The sequence below is a fragment of the Primulina eburnea genome, chromosome 10 (assembly GCF_022965805.1).
Source record: "Primulina eburnea isolate SZY01 chromosome 10, ASM2296580v1, whole genome shotgun sequence".
Taxonomy (NCBI): Eukaryota; Viridiplantae; Streptophyta; class Magnoliopsida; order Lamiales; family Gesneriaceae; genus Primulina; species Primulina eburnea.
Window position 1 is genome coordinate 25,884,603 of NC_133110.1, and position 18,982 is coordinate 25,903,584.

Sequence of the window (18,982 nt, forward strand, 5' to 3'; positions counted from 1 at the left end):
AGTGTCTAATTAATTCAACACTTGAGTTAATTTAATTTAGTCCATAATAATGTTTATGAAAATCACAATTTTCAAATACATTATCCACTTGGCCAAATTTTAATTTAGGAACACTTCCATAAATTAAAATTTATATTTCTCTCATAGAAGTCATACTTCTATATTTCTTTACACTTATAAACACATTTATAAGCCGTTCAACACTTTGAACTATTTTCTCCTTTATAGAAGTCATACTTCTAATTTTACTTTACGCTTATAAACTCCTTTATAAGCCGTTCAACACATTGAACTATTTTACTTCTCATCGGGATTTACAAAGCTAGCACTTGTGTGGCCCTCAATGGTTCATTGATACAACTAGCCGTGGGTTCACATCTCCATGTGATTCGGACTAAACATGTCCTTATATGAGCATACCCCAATTGCTCCATTCTTACTTATCAACTCCTTGATAGTAAGAACGTCAGAACTCAAGTCTGATAGTACCCAACGAATCACGTTAAACGCCTAGCAGCATCGCTGACGTGATTCCCTAGGTATCACATGATAGTGCCTGCAAGAACCATTCAATTATGGTTAGCGTACAGTACGGTCCCTTCAACTCATATATCCCGATCGATTCGACAACCATTGGTTTATCGAGAGTTGTCAATGAATCGATACTATGTGTCATGTCGTAGTTGCATCAATGGTGTAATCTATGAAACCCCTTTCATAATTACAACCATACTCTGGCCAGAGATATCAACCTACATACACATGATAACACATAGGATATCCATACCCGAAGGTAAGCGGTGAATCCCCGACTACAATGCATCGACTCCTATGTGTTTCGACAGAACACCCAACCTTGCCACCTGATGACCCCATGAGAGTCAGTAAACAAGTCAAAGTATAATTCTAGCACATAGAGTCTCAATGTTGTCCCGGGTCATAAGGACTAATTCTGTACAACCATAAACCAGGACTTTTCCACTCGATAAGTGAGAACCACTTGGAAAGTCCTTTTATGGAGGGTTGTTCAGTGCACTCTACAAGGAACACCTATCTGCATGTTCGGACATCACAATGTCCCCTACCAATGAAACATGGTACTCACATCGCAGATACTAGTCTCTAACTCGAGCGGCCTATATCCTTCTTAGTGGCGGCTGAATCGACTAGGAACCGTTTAGAATATACAGTATTACAAATATGAGTTTCATGATACTCATCATATGAGCATCTCATATTCTTTCTACTATTTGTATATTCAAGGGCTTTATCTATGCAGCTAGCATGGGTATACAGATAAAGATTTGCCAAAATAATACTTTCAAATATTATTAAAATAAAGACTGCTTATACATAGAGTTTCATTGTGAACAATCGGCCAACACTTGGCTCGACGGGCACCTACTCTAACACTTCCTTCTCCTTTTCTGCATCTTTGGAAAGGGATGCTATGGCTCGTTCGAAGTCAGGAAAGTCTTCCCTATCCTCTGGCTATAGCCCAGCCTCTTCAAATTGCTCATAGAATTTGTCAAAGTCGGTCTTGAAGAGAGGATAGGCCTTCTTGAAATCCGGGGACTGGAGAAAGGAGGCCTGCCACTGGGATCTATTGTAGTAAGCCGCAGCCAAGGAACTCTCAGCGTTTTCTGCCTCGATTTGTTGTAACTCTACCTGCTCGGATAGAGAATTTTTTTCTCGACTCCAAAACATATAGAGTCCCTTGCATAACTTTTTCCTGGGCAAGGTCATCATTGACATCATCTCTAGACTTCGCCAGATCTGCCTGAGCCGTTGAGAGTTGCTGATGGGCCTCCTCCAAAGCAACATGGAGGCCGGCCATCTATTCATCATGGGCTGATCGGACCCAAGACAATTCTCCCTGCAAAAGTTTATGAAGAACTTGGGATGCTCGAGCTCGATTATTCGAGATGGTGTCCGCCGCTGCCACCTCTTCAAAGGCTGAAATCAAAATTTGCACACCCTTTTCAGGAGAAGTTAGTAAAAAAAGAGAAGACGAGAGAAAGGATTATTAGGAAGACTTACGGAGAGAATCCGGTTGGATCCTTCGAAGAGTTTGGGGGTGAGGAGGGAGCTCTTCAAATGCGTCTCCTCGACTGGAAGCAACATATGTTTAAAGAGCAGGAGTCCAGTCGGAGTAGCTCCCTCCGAGAAAATGTTTTCCCTAGTAGGCGGGCCGGACTGAATAGGCTCTCGGAGCGCTTGAGTCTGCAGAAGAGGAGATGAAGGTGAAGACCGGGAGGTGCCCTGCTCTCCATCCTGATTAGGCCCGGGGAGGACGAGCTTGGGGCTGGTCATTGCTTTTATTTTCCTATGAATGAGAGGAACATGATCTTCATATTCTTCTAGAGAGCTCGACCGAGTCGCCTCCCGTTGATGTTGAGGCAGCCGCCCACCAAGCTACCAGCTTCTTCTCTTTGGCCGCCTTCTCGGCCGCCCACTTCTTCGTGAAGGCCTCTTGCATCTCTGTATTATTTGCACAAGGAAGAAAGAGATGGTCAATATGATTACAAGATAATAAAACAAGAGAAATAAAGAAGAAGTTCAAGAATTGAAAGTTACCGGGTTGAGCGCCCGAGCCAGCAACTTCATCTATTACCCGGTTGATTGGGCACTCTACCTGGGCACTCAACCCGTAAGTTATCAAATTCTCCGCAAATATGAGGCTAGAAGAAGAGAATTTCTGAGCCTCCACCAGTTCTTGTCTTAGGGTATATGGCTCCTCGAACTTGTAAGATCGGGGAAGAGAGGGTTGCGAAGGAAGGGAGTGAAGAAACCCGGTTAAACAAGAACGGAGGCCCGAGAGTTGAATGAAAAATTAACGTCATTACCATCCCTTCTGGGAAGAAGGGATATCATCAAGGAACCGAGATTTCAGCCAGGCAGACAGAGAGAAGGCGTTGTCTCCTAGCCGGCAAACAAAAAAATAATGGAGAATAAGGGGGGGTGATGAGAAGGTTGTGCATTCGGAAAAGGATATAGGCCGAGGCCATAATCCATAAAGAGTTGGGGTGGAATTGATTTACCAGGACACCAAAAAACTTGGCAACCTCAATATAAAAGGAGGGAATGGGGAAGCAAAGGCCATTCCTAACCTGGTCTCGAAAGAAAGTGGTGAAATCAGGAGGAGGGTTATTGGCCCTGTCAGAGGGGCCTGGGATCAGAATGGGGAAAGAGGAAGGATTAGAGCCGAGAGCCTGGAGTTCCTCGTCAGCCCCCGAGCGTAGTGTGCTGCTCATTTAGAAGAACCAGGGAACCTTCGGGGCCTCATATTGAGGAGGATAAGAAGCCCTGACTTTGCCCTTACCCTTGCATTTCTGCAGAGCTCGGGAAGGACCAGTAGAAGAAGGTTTGGACATTTTGGTTTTGGGTTTTGAAGAAGATTTGGTTAGAAAACGTTTTGGGGGAGGAGAATAAGGGGAATCAGAGCGTATCGCTGTGGAATCGTCGGCGAGCCTCGCGCATTCACTCCGGAGGTAGAAGATGTGGAGTTTGACATTTTCAAATAAAAAAAAACGGACGAAACTTACTAGAACGAAGGTGAAAGCTTGAATCTGAAGGCATGGAGTTCGTCGGAGTCGGAGTATAGCGTCGAACATCGGAGGGGTTCCAAGAGTTGGAAATATTTCGAATTTGTAAAATGATTTAAGGAAGGGGTATGTTTCTATATATAGGTGTAGGGGAGTGATCTCAACCGTTGATCTGAGGATGCGTGGACGGTCAGGATGCACCTCAAAATTTGTGCAGGTAGATGGAAAGACGTGCACAGAAATCGAAGCGTGTCAGACTAATCGCATGCTCGGAATATGAAACGTTTTCGACCGTTTAAATTCTAGGGCATACATCATCATGACATAACCCCTACTACCCGAGAATACTAAAAGACTTCTTATCTTAAATCCGGGAGACATGAGGCCTCGACATCTTACTTTAAGTCCAGGAGACATGAGGCTCCGACATCTTATCTTAACTCCGGGAGACATGAGGCCCCGACAACTTATCTTAAATATGGGAGACATGAGGCCTGGCACCTCATCTCATCTTTGGGAAACATGAAGCCCCCGATGCTTTTATAGCCCGAATTGATCATACTTTTTTTGAAGTCCAAGCATCACTGATCGGGACAACGAGTATGACTATAGCCCGACTATTTAAGGGATGGGTGGTGATACCCCCATTAGAGGCCCGGTCATGGTCGACCCGAGATATTATATGGATAACCCAAATCATGGTCAATCTGCAGGATGAATTCTTCAGAAGCCGGGCAGGTGGATGCCCCGTACATCTTGGTAGCTCGGGGTTTCATATAAGCTCTCAAATGATTTCTACCCGGGCTACCTCGATAATAGTATTACACTCGAGTGTTTGAAGATATTGTCTCGATAATCGTTGCTGAAAAAATCTAACTGATGTGACACGATGGAAAAGTAGGAGGGCGTGACATGAAGTCAACATCTAAGATTATAAGTGACAAGTAGGCACTGAAAACAAGGTACTCATCACCTTCTTTCCCATAAATAGCAGGTATGTATTTCATTTGAAGGATTCGAATACTCTTGTTTGCAAGCTCTTGGCACTCACGTATATCCTCACATATACATACTTCATCAATCATCTTCACCTGCTGATTTAAAATCGGAGTGACCATGACGAACACCCCTCCGGCGCTCATTCACGAGTTCATTTCCTTATTTGCATGTTGTAGTGGAAGCCATATTAGAGAGATATATCTTCTCCACAAGATATATCCCCTTGCTCATTTTTCCTAAACAAAAAATCTTATCAGATCTAGTGGATTGTCCCGACTCTGCTCACCCAATTCACCCGGGTATCAACATTAGTATACATTTTTTCTTGCTTTCATTTTTAATTCTTCTTCATCAGATTGTTGACACTGCATCATATATGTTAGAAATGTCTTATATCACGTCAACAATTTCAATATCATATTATCAATTCTCAGAATATTGACTTGACTAAAAATCAACCTTAAAAACTTGCAGAGATAAATCAGTAAATTACCAAAATTACATGTCAGAAAATGTAATCTTGCGTATGAATTGGAGAATAATTTGAACTCCCAATCTAAAGGAATTTTTTTTTTGGAAAATAGGAAAATTAGTTCAATATATTGGCTTGGTTTTGATTTTATTCCTCTAATTTGTCAGATATTAATATTAATGCAATAAATTATTTATTTATTTGTAATTTTTTCTTTTTGTCCGAAGTGTTGACATGAAATTGAACATGTTTGTACACCACGTCATTAATGATCTATGCTAAATTAGTGATATCTAGTGTCAAGTTTGCACTCCGACAAAAAATAATTAAAATCTTGAAAGAAACTAAGTTATTACATTAAAACAATGTGACAAATTATATTATAAGAATTAATAAAGTTGAACTAGCTTATGGCCAATTTTTTATTTCCCCTAAAATCTAACAACTTAATATTGGCTAATAGTAACTTTATGCCACATTGGACCATTTTTTTAGAAATCAGTATAACGTGATTGTCACATCTCGAGACCGAAGCGTGAGGCCTTGTTCAACATCAGAAATTATAAAACAACAAGTTTCGTAGTACAATATAAACCAAACCAATCTATTACATAAATATCATAAAATTGTATTGTCTTTACGACTTAAATTTCCAAAATAATGGTGAATAAAACAAAAATGACTGTGGAAACATTTTATAACTTTATTCAAATAAAAAAAAATAAAATATTGGTTTTCATCGATCAAAGATTCATCATCATCACAAAAAATACTATTGTTCTTCTTCTTCTTCTTCAACTTGTTCTTTGTCCATATCTGATGCGAAATAAAGTGTAAGTAGTTTGTGAAATACTCAGTAATTAGGGACCGTTCGAGGCATAACAACACATATATTTGAAATCTTGACATAACATATTATAATCATAAAGCATAATCATACTTCATACACTTGATGTCATGACATAAATAATACTAAGCAACTGAAATTCATCTTCTGGACATGGTTTACTGAAATCAGTCTCCTAAATGTTAATCCTCTAAGGAGGTAGACCATACAACGGTTATAACCCCACCGTATAGGGGCCATAGTTCAGAAATCTTTTCAAATATCCAATCGAATTCTAACAGAGCTTGAACATAAAATTTGACAAATCATGAAAGAACATATGTCGTGAACAAATAAATCATACTCAAACAAAACTTTCGAAAACTGAAATGATTCATATACAAATTAATTTAAAACATAAGTCGAGTTACCAAAGAAATATATAATACAAAAGCTCACTTACTTTAATATTTTGATTGAAAAACGATGAAGAAAAAAGATAGAAATTGTCTGCGGAAAATCAGTGAACTTGCATAATCTTTTGCGATTTATTAAACTGTTGAATCGAGCTTAAATTGTACAGTACATTAAACGGTGAAGATTGGGTTTGGAATTCTTTGGGACCAGTTTATGGACGAAAAGCAGTATGTATGCTATTCTTGCATAGAGCACTTTTCTTGCAGAGGCTATATACAAAAAAACAGACCGTTGGATGTGGCTGGATTTGAATATGATGTTTAGAACATATTTTTTATATTCAGAACGGTGGAGATAAGATTATGATCATTGTAGCAATAGAAATAATTTCCCAAAACTTGGGCAGAACTTTACCTTGAAAAATCTCCGAAAATGCTACATAACCTTGAGGATGTTATTCTCAGATTTAAGGTGCTTGAAAGGTGCAAATTTTCGAGAATGACACAAATGTGTATTTATAGGTGAAGTTAAAATCTAGATAAATATATCTTCTCCATCTTTAAATTTTGAAAAAAGATCGAGATAGATCATGATCCAGATATTTAAATTTTATTCTTGATAGTGGATAAATGACTAAATCGGCATATCTTGTACATCTGTTATCTCGAAATATAAATCTTCATAAATGCATAAAAAAATTCAAATTTTATGTATTTATCTTTTTTTAAGTTTCGAATTCTTTGACAAAATTCCTTACAAACTTGAAAACTTAGCCAATACGATATTGAGTATTTAAAAATATGGAGTTTGAAAATTTGCGAGTTTTACATCCCCCTCCTTATTGGAAGTTTTGTCCTCAAAACATGCATTGGCTTACTCTTCGAAAAGGTGTGTATATTGCTTGCGTATCATCTTCTCATTCCCACGTAGCTTCTCGCTTGGTGTGGTTATAACTCATGTTAAAATTCCTAAATCATACCTCAATGTTCTTATTATAATACATCTTAATAAATAACTGTTGAGTTATTAATACTTTGAATTTTTACTTGTAACCCCATATTTTCTTATTATCATTTATGTTCGTTACACCCAAATTATAACATTGTCTATTGAACAAAATAATTGAATCTACAACTTACCGTAACCCAACATTTATGTATCTTACAAATCATAGCTTGAGAAAATAGTAGAAATAATTATTTATGTGCAAGTTCGATCCTAATAAAAACTTTCGATGTAAACTATATCTCAATCAAGTCAATATATGTAAATATTGGTTCTCAATTATTATTTTTATATCCAGATGCTTGTAATAACATAAACTCTCCAAAATCAAATTATAACTCAATATTATCAAACCAAAAATAATAATAGAAAGATTAATCTATCATGATAATGAATATTAATTCCCAAATTCTCTATTTTTTCATATAGAAACCGTAATTTCTTATCATGACCAATAAATTGGTTTTGTTTAACTATTTATCGAAGGCATGTCGTGGAGAGAGTGTAACTAGGATCATCTTATCCATGTTTTTTGACATAAAAACACCAACTATCTTGTCTTTCTTGTCTGGATGATAGTTTATCGTTAAGTCTAATGATATTACTAAGAATTAGTAAGATTCATATTTAGACGGGAAGGCTACTTTTGGACTAACCTCTATCTTGTCTTTCTTTCCAGTCAATTCCATGAAATACTTCATTGAACTCTTTAATGGCTCAACTATGCTTGATGTTTCATCTTCAATCCCCATCAAGCTTTGACACCCGAGACAACTAAGCTTGTTGAAATGCCCTCCAAATATGGGCACGTCATGCTCGATAATACTCATATCATACTCCCTTAGTCAAAAATATTTGTCATTGAATCTTTGATACCTATAAAAAAGATGAAGCAAGTTAGTAACCCAAAAAATTATATTACCGCTATACCTAATTACCTTCAAATCTAGCTTATAGGTTCTATCATTGCTCGCTCCAGCTGCCCTAGAAATCTTAACTCCATGGTTGCCTTTACCACATTTTCATCTATCACACCACATAATTAATAACAAATGACACCAAATGATATCAATAAAATATCATTGAACATCATAAAAATTAAGTTTCTATCCTTCTTAGACCTAGATAACACCAAAATAACATTCATACAATTGTACGTCCATAGCTCATGATGTGATCCTTCGAACCACGAAAAGCAAACGCGCTCAAAAACGGAGTCACGCCCTCGATTCGACGAAACAAAGAAACGGTTGTGTTGTCCCGATCTTTTTGAACAAATAAGTGTGTAATATTCACCTCTAAATTACGAAGAATTTAGCAACAAATATTAACGAAGATAAACAATCGAAATTCAAGCGAACCTTCAAAGAACTCGTCTTTCACAATCCGAGTGAAGAACAATCGACAAACGCCACAAAGTATTAAACTTTGATAAGTTTGATTTGAGAAACACACGAAGTGTATACAAAGCCTAGCTTTGAAAAGTTGAGAGAAAACTCAATCAATATTATTAAAATCAGAATAATGTTAAAAGTTCGTCCATATATTGTGTACAAATAAAAAAGATATGAAAATCTAATTACCTAAGCAATGAGGACTCTAAAATAAGGAAAGGAATATTTTCCTCGCAGCAGGGTGCGCTCGGGCCCGATACTCTACCGCTCGCGCGCGGTGTCTTCTGTACTGTTCGCGCTCGGGCGGTAATGTTTTACCGCTCGGGCGCGGACGGTTCTGGAGTTCACTTCTCGTACAGTAGGTTTGGCGCTCGGGCGCGAAGCGTTCTTCCTTCATGCTCATTTAACACTTCCACAATGATTTTATGGCCTCCAAGCTCACTCCCATGCATCACGACTCCTTCCAGGCTTGGAAACTTGCTTGCAAGCTCTCCTCGATCGCTCATGCATCCATGCAATGCCTCCTTGAACATCCTCCCAATCCGTTGAACGCCATGCCCGGCCAGATTCGTATCAGCTCACTAAGAAGAAGAATTATTTCATGCAATGCATAAGAATCAAGCCTAGATGTCATCTCCCCATATGCAAAGCGTCATTCACTGTATCACTTAACATATCTCTTTATATATAACCAACACATATATTCATTTATTATATCAATGATCAACCAACAAAAATGTGTCTCACTATCACGTAACATATACAATAAATATAGAATGAAAATTTATTCTCTTCAAAAAGATATTCATCATGAACACAGACATTCTCATAGCCTACCATGCACCTCTCAAAACCATCGATAAAACAAATATAAATCACGCAGATAGGACATGTTATATATACTATGAGTGCATCCTTTTGACATGTCACTGAATTTTAATATAATGCATACACCCCATTGTATTCATCATATCCCACCAATTTGGCACCTTGTGAAGAATCAAAAATCATAATATGTACTTGAAATCTCTTACTACTCTCGAATCCATAAAATTACAGGCAATATTCAAACTTAAATATGGCATCTTAACTACCACATTTGCAACATCTTCCCCAAATTCTGGAAAACAACACATCAAAGAAATAAAATTAAGGAACCAAGTCATACTTCATAGTCATTGTGTTGACAACTACTTTTACATCACCTTGATTGCCCTTGAATTCAAGCGGCTCAACCCAGGATTCTTTTATCGACGAAACTTGATTGTCTTCTCGTCACAACACCTTCAAAATACTGCAAAGTAGAAATAAAAACGCTCGGGATTGAATCGATTATATCGTCATATTGTGAATAAACCTCTTTGTACAAATTAAAGGTACTTTAAGGATTTTATACAAAATCAATTCTCTCTCATTCTCACACTTTTGGGCCATCGATTTACTTTTCTCTTCTTTTTCTTATGCCTATTTTCCTTTTTATTTTATCTAATATTTTTCATCTTTTTTTTTATGACTACCTCACTCTTTTTCTTACTCTTTCTTTCGATTATTTCACATTTTTTCCCACTCAATTCAATAAGTTCCAATAAGATTTCATTCTTGAACACACCTTAATTTTTATTTGAACAAGTCAAAGTTCTGTTGTTCCTCAAGAACTTTTTTGGAGTCAATAGAGCAAATGAAAAATTATGTAAATCCATACATGTATGCAACAAAATCTCACTTTGTCTACTCTCCTCATAATTGGAACTTCTCCATCATCTACTGATTCATTCTCCTCAGTATATTGTTCAACACCAATCGACTCACCAAGCAAAAGATGAATTTCATCATAAACTACTTCAACTTCAAATTCAAACTCTACAATTTTGGATTAAAGTCTCACTTGAGAATCCATTAACGTCACTACCTGATTTGGACATTAGCTAATATCTTGTCCTATCTCTAACACCGACAATATATAATATCACAAGTATGAGAAATTGAATTGTTAGATGTACATTGATATTCATATTTGGTAGCCTCCAACCTTGAATCAATCATTGGTCTAGCCATGATCTCCTCAATCATGTTGGACCGCCAGATGGATGCCGAAGAAGTCTCATACAAACCATGTTCATCTCTCCTACCAACTCTCATATCATAGTGATTAGGAAAAAATCGCTTCCTCGTCACAATTTTCATCTCATCACACGTGACAATAGGGTCCTGTCCACATATTCTTTTACCCAAAACTATTTTATCCCACTAAGTATTAGCATAGTCGGTAAACTTTCTACAAGCTCGTTTTACCTTCATAGCTTTCGTATAATCCGGCTCTAAAAAACACACTACACCCTCTTCTCTCAATCAAAATACTCCTTTGGATCGTCTCCCCCACGGAAAGATGGCATTTTCATCTTTATACCACTCCTTCTATGCTCTCCCTAACTTCTATTTCTATGACTCTATTTTTTTGTCCTTACTACAAATACCTTGCACGTCAATCCAAGAAAGAAACGTTCACACTCAAATATTTCACTCAATTTTAGAGTTCTCTTGTAGGTTACACTCCAGGCTTTGCATGTATTTTGCGTGCATCAAACTTACAAGTTCAAATTTCATAACACTTGCAAATTGACTCACTTGGACCGCGTAAAAAAAGAATTTTGAAGAATGTTTTTTTGTTTGTTTATGTTTAAGCACTTAGATATGAATCTCAATAGAGACAAGAATAACAATTTCAATACAAATCAATAGCAATAAAATATTGATTTGATCAAAAACCTCTTTTTTTTTAACTAACTGCATGATAAGAACTAGAAAAAATATTTTGAAGTATATGAATTGATTGTGACACAGAAGATATTTGGGGATCCGTTTTAAGAAGAAACAATGAACTTACAAATGAGAATAACGTGAGAGAAAAGGCCAGGGAGCCCGTTTACGGGAGAGGTCCCCAGAGAGAGCCCAACGATCGTATTTCTATATTTAGCCATGGTCCAATGATGAGAGTTACTGACGCCCCGCCCTAGGTAATTGGTGTATATAAACTGATCGGTCGACCAACTGATGACATGATAAAGGATAATCACTTTCAAGTATCAATTTTCACCCAAAATGATATATGATGATAAAAGGTTTTATAATTTAATAATTTATGATTTATTTACGCTTACGAGTTTTATGCCAGCTTATTTTAAATAAAATTGTGATTTGTAAATGCATGTGCCTGTATATGCATTATTTGGTAATTATGGAACGTGCTGAGTCATTAGATTCACTAAAATTGAATTTTTATAGGTGAGGATGATTTTGAGAGAGACGCTGAAGCTTGAGTGAATTAGGCCCGTCAGTATACTCTCAATGAACTTTTATTTTCCGCACTCCTAGATTTAAGTTTAAAGTTTTAAATTAAATTTTTGAGGATTATGCTAGTAAAGATTTTATGCTATGGTTTTGAAGTTTTAATGTTGAGTTTTCTTTAAAATTTACGTAAGATTTTGTGGTTGACAATTTATGAATTTTTATGTAATGAGATTATCGAAAATTAGTTGTTTTGTTTAATAGGTTTGAAGTTTAGAGGAAAATGTTTATATATAAAAAAATTAGTAGTATTTTAAAGTTAAAAAGGATGGGACGTTTCAACATATCTCAAGTCAAATCATGGATAACCACAATTATTTTGCATCCTGACTACCCATATTAATCAAGTTTAATAATCATTAATTTTTATTAAGAAATATATTACTTAGTTAAAGTTTATAATATGAAAAAAAAATGTATAATTGATCTAGTAAGTTGAAATATATTAGCTTTCGGTCATCTAAGTGATCAAGATTAGATCTTTTTATGAAGCTTTCGTTTTTTCTCCACTTTTATGTTTTTGTTTTAAAGAAATGCTAACATAACACAAGCCATATAGAACCGACAACTTCCCGTTTTACTAAAAGTTATATCTGAAATATATTAATATGACGATGGATATGTAACCATAATATTTTAAACAGTACAACTGCTCAAATATCATATTTTTATTGTTTACCTAACATGAATAATTATTAAAACTTACATGATATACCAGTTATGTCTAACATCATATCAACAACTGAAAGTATCATATCTGCATTCCAAATACCCGAGCTAATAGTTGATTATAACACAAATCTAAGCTTATATAACTAAGTTATTAGGGGTGAGAAAAAACTGAAATTTTCGGTATATCGAGGTTAGCACACCAAAAAATCTCGAATTTACAGAATTTTTCGGTATGATATGATAACGATACCGAAATTTTCACTACAGTAACGGTATTAAATTTTAATTTTTTTTAAATACCGAAATACAAAAACACTGAAAAAATATATAATCTTTTTAAATAGTAAAATAATAAATTTAAAAAATATAATGTTTTCTTTCGGTATAAAACAATAAATACCGACATCATACCGAAATCTTGTTATACCTTAAAATTTCGGTAAAATCTATATGTTAATTATACATACCGAAAATTTTGGTATACTGAGACCGTACCGTACCAAAACCATGTACTATAATTGTGGGGACCCGGACGCTAATCATCTTCTTTAATCGTGATTGGGACTAATTAATCAATTATAATAAACAGGGTCTAAATTTTTTTTTTAAATGCGGAAGGTAATGGAATCAAACTCCTATACATATCAGTATAAAATTATAAATCTGATAAAATATACAATCATACATACTCAGGTTCAACAACTACTATCAAGTGTTCAAACCCTAGCTCTAGTCCAAGTCCGGTATCACCACTCTAGTCTCAGTCTGTCTTCATCTCTGTGACCCTGTACCTGTCCCACCTGTTGTCATGCACACATACAAACAAGACAACAGCCGGATAACTCCGGTGAGATATAAATATCCCAGTATAAACAATGTATTAAATGCAATCATATAAAACATATATAAAAGCATAAACAAACATCAACACATGTATCTAATCTGATTACATGAATTAATGACTCATGATCTATTCTTATCTTATCTCAAATCTAGGGATCCCAATCTAATTTAGACTCTGGCATTCTGTATCGAGTGTCTGAGATAGACATCGATCTACATCTAAGGCTCTTCGATACACCGTAAGTCTAGAGTCTTATCGGTTCTGAGAAAGACTCGGCGGTTCTGCCCTAGCTAGGCTGTCTGCCCTAGACTCGGACTCTGACTCTGTTCTAAGTCATTACAGTAACATATCAATCTGATAATTTACAAATATCAATGCAATAAAATAAAGTATGTGATTTAGGGAAACTCAAGTCAAACCTAACTCGAGTTGTGCAATCCCGAATCAACATTTATTTATACCTTTCTTGCTGTCGATCTGATACAATCAAAGTCTTGATTCAAAATCTGTCACTGTTCAATCTGGCAATGACAATATCAATATATTCTGTATCAATATTCTAATCAAATCACAACGTCTCTATTTTATCAAATTCTGATAGTACAACAGTACAATCTTGCGATACTGATAATACTATATCAGTCTATATCAATTCCAATAATTTACAATCAACCACTGTACCAATCTGATATCAATTCTAGTCAATTTCATTCTAAAATTCATAACAATTCCATATGATATCCGTTTCTCAATCTGGCTTCGATTCTACGTTGTCTAACATGTCAAGAACAACATATATGACGTGTATTCAATTCTAACAACATCATAATTTCCAAACATGTCAAAACGTAGTAAAACTTACGTCCAGTTGTAGCCTGCGTTGCTAGGAGCACGGTACCGAAGTCGGATTTAAAATCTAACGGACGGGTTTCTCACAAATCAAATTCTAAACTCAAAGATCAAAAGTTTTTCTCGATTTTTACTGATTCTGAAGGATGAATACGTTTTGTGTATATATATATATATATATATGTATATATATATATATATATATGTATATATATATATATATATATATATATATATATATATATATATATATATATATATATATATATATATATATATATATACCAACGTTGCATATTAGGCCAAATGTCAATTCTTCATTCTGCATGTCTCGCGCATATGCGCGACATTTCTGGCGCATATGCGCGAGACCTACTGGTCTCGATCTCGGCAACTCGCGCATATGCGCGACATTACTGGCGCATATGCGCGAGGCCTACTGGTACTCAACTGCAAAGGCTCGCGCATATGCGCGACATCTTCCGCGCATATGCGCGAGGTCTTCTGCCTTTTTGGCGCATGTGCGCGCATCCGGTCGCGCATGTGCGCCGATGCTACTGTCCTCGCACATCAATTCTCACACGCGATCTCATTTTGTGTCTCGGTTAGCCCTTTCATAATCGTCTCGATTAAAAATCAATAATCGTAATTTAACCCGATATAAAATCTCGGGCATTACATTTCTCCCCTCCTAAGATACGATTTCGTCCTCGAAATCACCGGCATTTTATTCGTATCAATAAGGAGTATATATACAAAACTGTATAAGAAATTTACATCATCTAAACAACTCTGGGAATTCTTGTCTCATATCTGATTCAGTTTCCCAGGTTGCTTCTTCAACACCATGACGAGTCCATTGCACTTTCACAAGTGGAATGGTCTTTGTTCTGAGCTGTTTTTCTTTACGATCAATAATCTGAATCGGTTTTTCAACATAGCTCAGAGATTCATCAAGCTCGGCCTCGTCTTTTTGTATAGCATGTGAAGCATCAGGAAGGTACTTCCTTAATAACGATACATGAAAGACATCATGTATCCCAGATAATGAAGGCGGTAGGGCTAGTCGATAGGCACGATCTCCTATCTCCTCGAGAATTTCATAAGGCCCAATGTATCGTGGAGACAGTTTCCCTTTCTTGCCAAATCTGACAACTCCTCTGAAAGGTGAAATCTTTAAGAAAACTCGGTCTCCTGCCTCAAATACCAACGGTCTACGTCGAACATTGGCATATTTGGCCTATCTGTCTTGTGCTGCCTTCATTTTCTTTTGAATTAGCTTAACTTTTTCTGTCATATCTCTGATCATATCTGGTCCAATCTCAGGCACTTCAGAGATATCATCCCAATAGAGAGGGGATCTGCACTTCTTTCCGTACAACGCTTCGAATGGTGCCATCTCAATACTCGTCTGATAGCTGTTGTTGTACGAAAACTCACAAAGAGGCAATGCATCTTGCCAATTAGTGCTAAAATCTAGCACTATTGCTCTCAGCATATCTTCCAATGTCTGGATGGTCCGCTCTGACTGTCCGTCGGTCTGTGGATGATATGCGGTACTCAGATGTAATTTTGTACCAAGAGCCTGCTGCAAACTCTGCCAGAAGTGCGAAGTAAATCGAGGATCACGATCTGATACAAGATCTCTGCCATCTGGTCAAATCTGTACGTCATCTTGTACGGTAAAAAACATGCGGATTTGGTCAATCTGTCAATCACGACCCAAATCGCATCACAACCTTTGGAGGAACGTGGCAACTGTGTCACAAAATCCATGGAAATGTGATCCCATTTCCATTCAGGAATGGACAAGCTCTGTAATAAACCTCCTGGTTTCTTTCTTTCTGCCTTCACATGCTGGCAATTCAGACATTTGGAAACAAATTCTGCAATATCATTCTTCATTCGTTTCCACCAAAACTGTCTTTTCAAATCATTATACATCTTTCTGTCGTCTCAACTCTGAAATATTCGGCACAACTAGACGATTATTCACGTATAAAACGTTGTCACGTACCTGATATTCTGATCGATGTCCTGCTCTAACCATCGATACTGATTTCTGTACATTCTGATCACTTTGCTGAGCTGCCTTAATTCTCATCATCAGCTCTGGTTCTACTTGCACCGTATAAAGTCTCAACGGTCTATAATCTGTTTCAAATTCTAATCCAGACAAACAGAAGTCTTCTATCAAATTTGAAACACCAATCGTCGATAAGGATAAAGAACATACCTTTCGACTTAATGCATCTGCTGCTGCATTAGACTTTCCTGGATAGTATTTGATTTCACAATCAAAATCTTTAAGCAAATCAAGCCATCTTCGCTGTCTCATATTCAATTCAGATTGTGAAAACAGATATTTCAAACTCTTATGATCAGAATATATCTCAAACTTTTCACCGTATAGGTAATGTCGCCATATCTTTAATGCAAAGACAATGGCTGCCAATTCTAAGTCATGAATTGGATAACGAGTCTCATGTGGTTTAAGCTGTCTTGAGGCATAAACGATAACATGCCCTCGTTGCATCAGCACACATCCCAACCCTCTGTGAGAAGCGTCGCAATAAACCACAAAATCACCAGTACCAGATGGAATAGTCAACACCGATGCACTGGTCAACCTCTTCTTCAACTCCAGAAAACTGGTCTCACACTCTTTAGACCAAACAAATGGAGCATTCCTCTGAGTCAGCTGAGTTATTGGTTTAGCTATACTCGAGAAATCTTTAATGAAACGACGGTAGTATCCTGCTAAACCCATGAAACTGCGAATTTCAGGAACTGACGTCGGTCTTGGCCAAGCAATCACGGCTTCTACTTTACTGGGATCAACTGATATACCATCTCCTGATATAAAATGACCCAGAAATACTACATGTTTTAGCCAAAACTCACATTTCGACAATTTAGCATATAACTTCTCAGCCCTTAGAATTTGCAACACAGTTCTTAGATGCTCAGCATGCTCACTCATATTCTTTGAATAAATCAAAATATCATCGATGAAAATAATCACAAAATCATCGAGATATTTCTGGAAGATACGGTTCATCAATCCCATGAATACAGCTGGAGCATTCGTCAGACCAAACGGCATGACAATAAATTCATAGTGTCCATACCTGGTTCTGAATGCCGTCTTTGAGATATCAGAATCTCTGACTCTCAGCTGATGATATCCCGATCTCAAATCAATCTTGGAATATACTGAAGAACCCTGCAACTGATCGAATAAATCATCTATACGAGGCAAAGGATATTTATTCTTTACCGTTGCCTTGTTCAGTTGCCGGTAGTCGATGCAGAGTCTCATCGAACCATCTTTCTTTCTTACAAATAATACCGGAGCACCCCAAGGAGAAACACTCGGTCTGATGTACCCCTTGGTCAGTAAATCTTCAAGCTGGTCTTTTAATTCTTTCAGTTCAACTGGTGCCATTCTGTACGGAGCTCTAGAAATCGGTATTGTACCTGGCATCAGTTCAATGCTGAAGTCTATCTTTCTAACTGGAGGTAATCCTGGAATCTCATCTGGGAAGACGTCAGCAAACTCACATACCACTGGCAGATCTGCCAATGCTGGACTCGAATTCAGTAAATCTACTGAATATACAAGGAATCCTTCTGCTCCTTTTTGTAACAATCGAGTCATAGATAGTACGGATACTAAAGGAATTCTCGATCTAGAACCCTTACCGTAAAATTTCCACTCTTCAGCCATATCTGGTTTGAATCTCACTATCTTGTGGAAACAATCAACTGTCGCTCTGTACTTGGTTAGCATATCAATACCGATAATACAGTCAAAGTCAGACAACCCAAGTACGATGCAATCTAACTCAATCTCATGCCCGTCATACTGTAGCATACAATGCTTAACCGAATTCACGGATATCAAACATGTCCCCAAAGGCGAAGAGACAGACACTACAGTAGCTAAAGACTCTACAGGCAATGCATGATTTAATGCAAATCGTTCAGAAATAAATGTGTGTGAAGCACCGGTATCAATTAATACGTAAGCAGGATAACCACATAAAGAACAGTTACCTGCCACAACGTCATCTGGTGCTTCCTGGGCCTGCTCCTCTGTCAAAGCGAAGACTCTGGCCTGCTGTCTCGGAGGCTGCCCAACTGTCTGACTTCCTCCCGGCCTCTGCTGTGACTGAGCTGGCGCTGGCTGGAAAGTATGAACAGCAGCGGATCGTCTCTCAGTCTGTGCTGCTGATCCCGATGACTCGGCCCCCTGAGCCCTTTGCAAACCTTTCTGTGGACACACTTTAGCAAAGTGTCCCGGCTTTTTACAGAAATTGCAACTACCAGTCACTCCCTGGCATTGCTCAGTAGCATGTCTTCCTCCGCAAGTCTTGCAGTAAACTCCAGTGTAACTCTGGCTCTGTCTGGTACCACCGGAGCTGGAAGAACTACTGCCAGATTTCTTGAATTGCTTTCCCCTGGCTTTCAAAAATTCTTTCTTTCCTCCACTACTGCTGCCACCCTCAAACCTGGGAGATGGTTGCTGTGGTCTTGGTGCTAAAGGCACAAATGAAGCTCCTTTCTGTCTCATCAGACCGGCTTCTGCTCCTTTAGCTCTGTTCAGGGCAT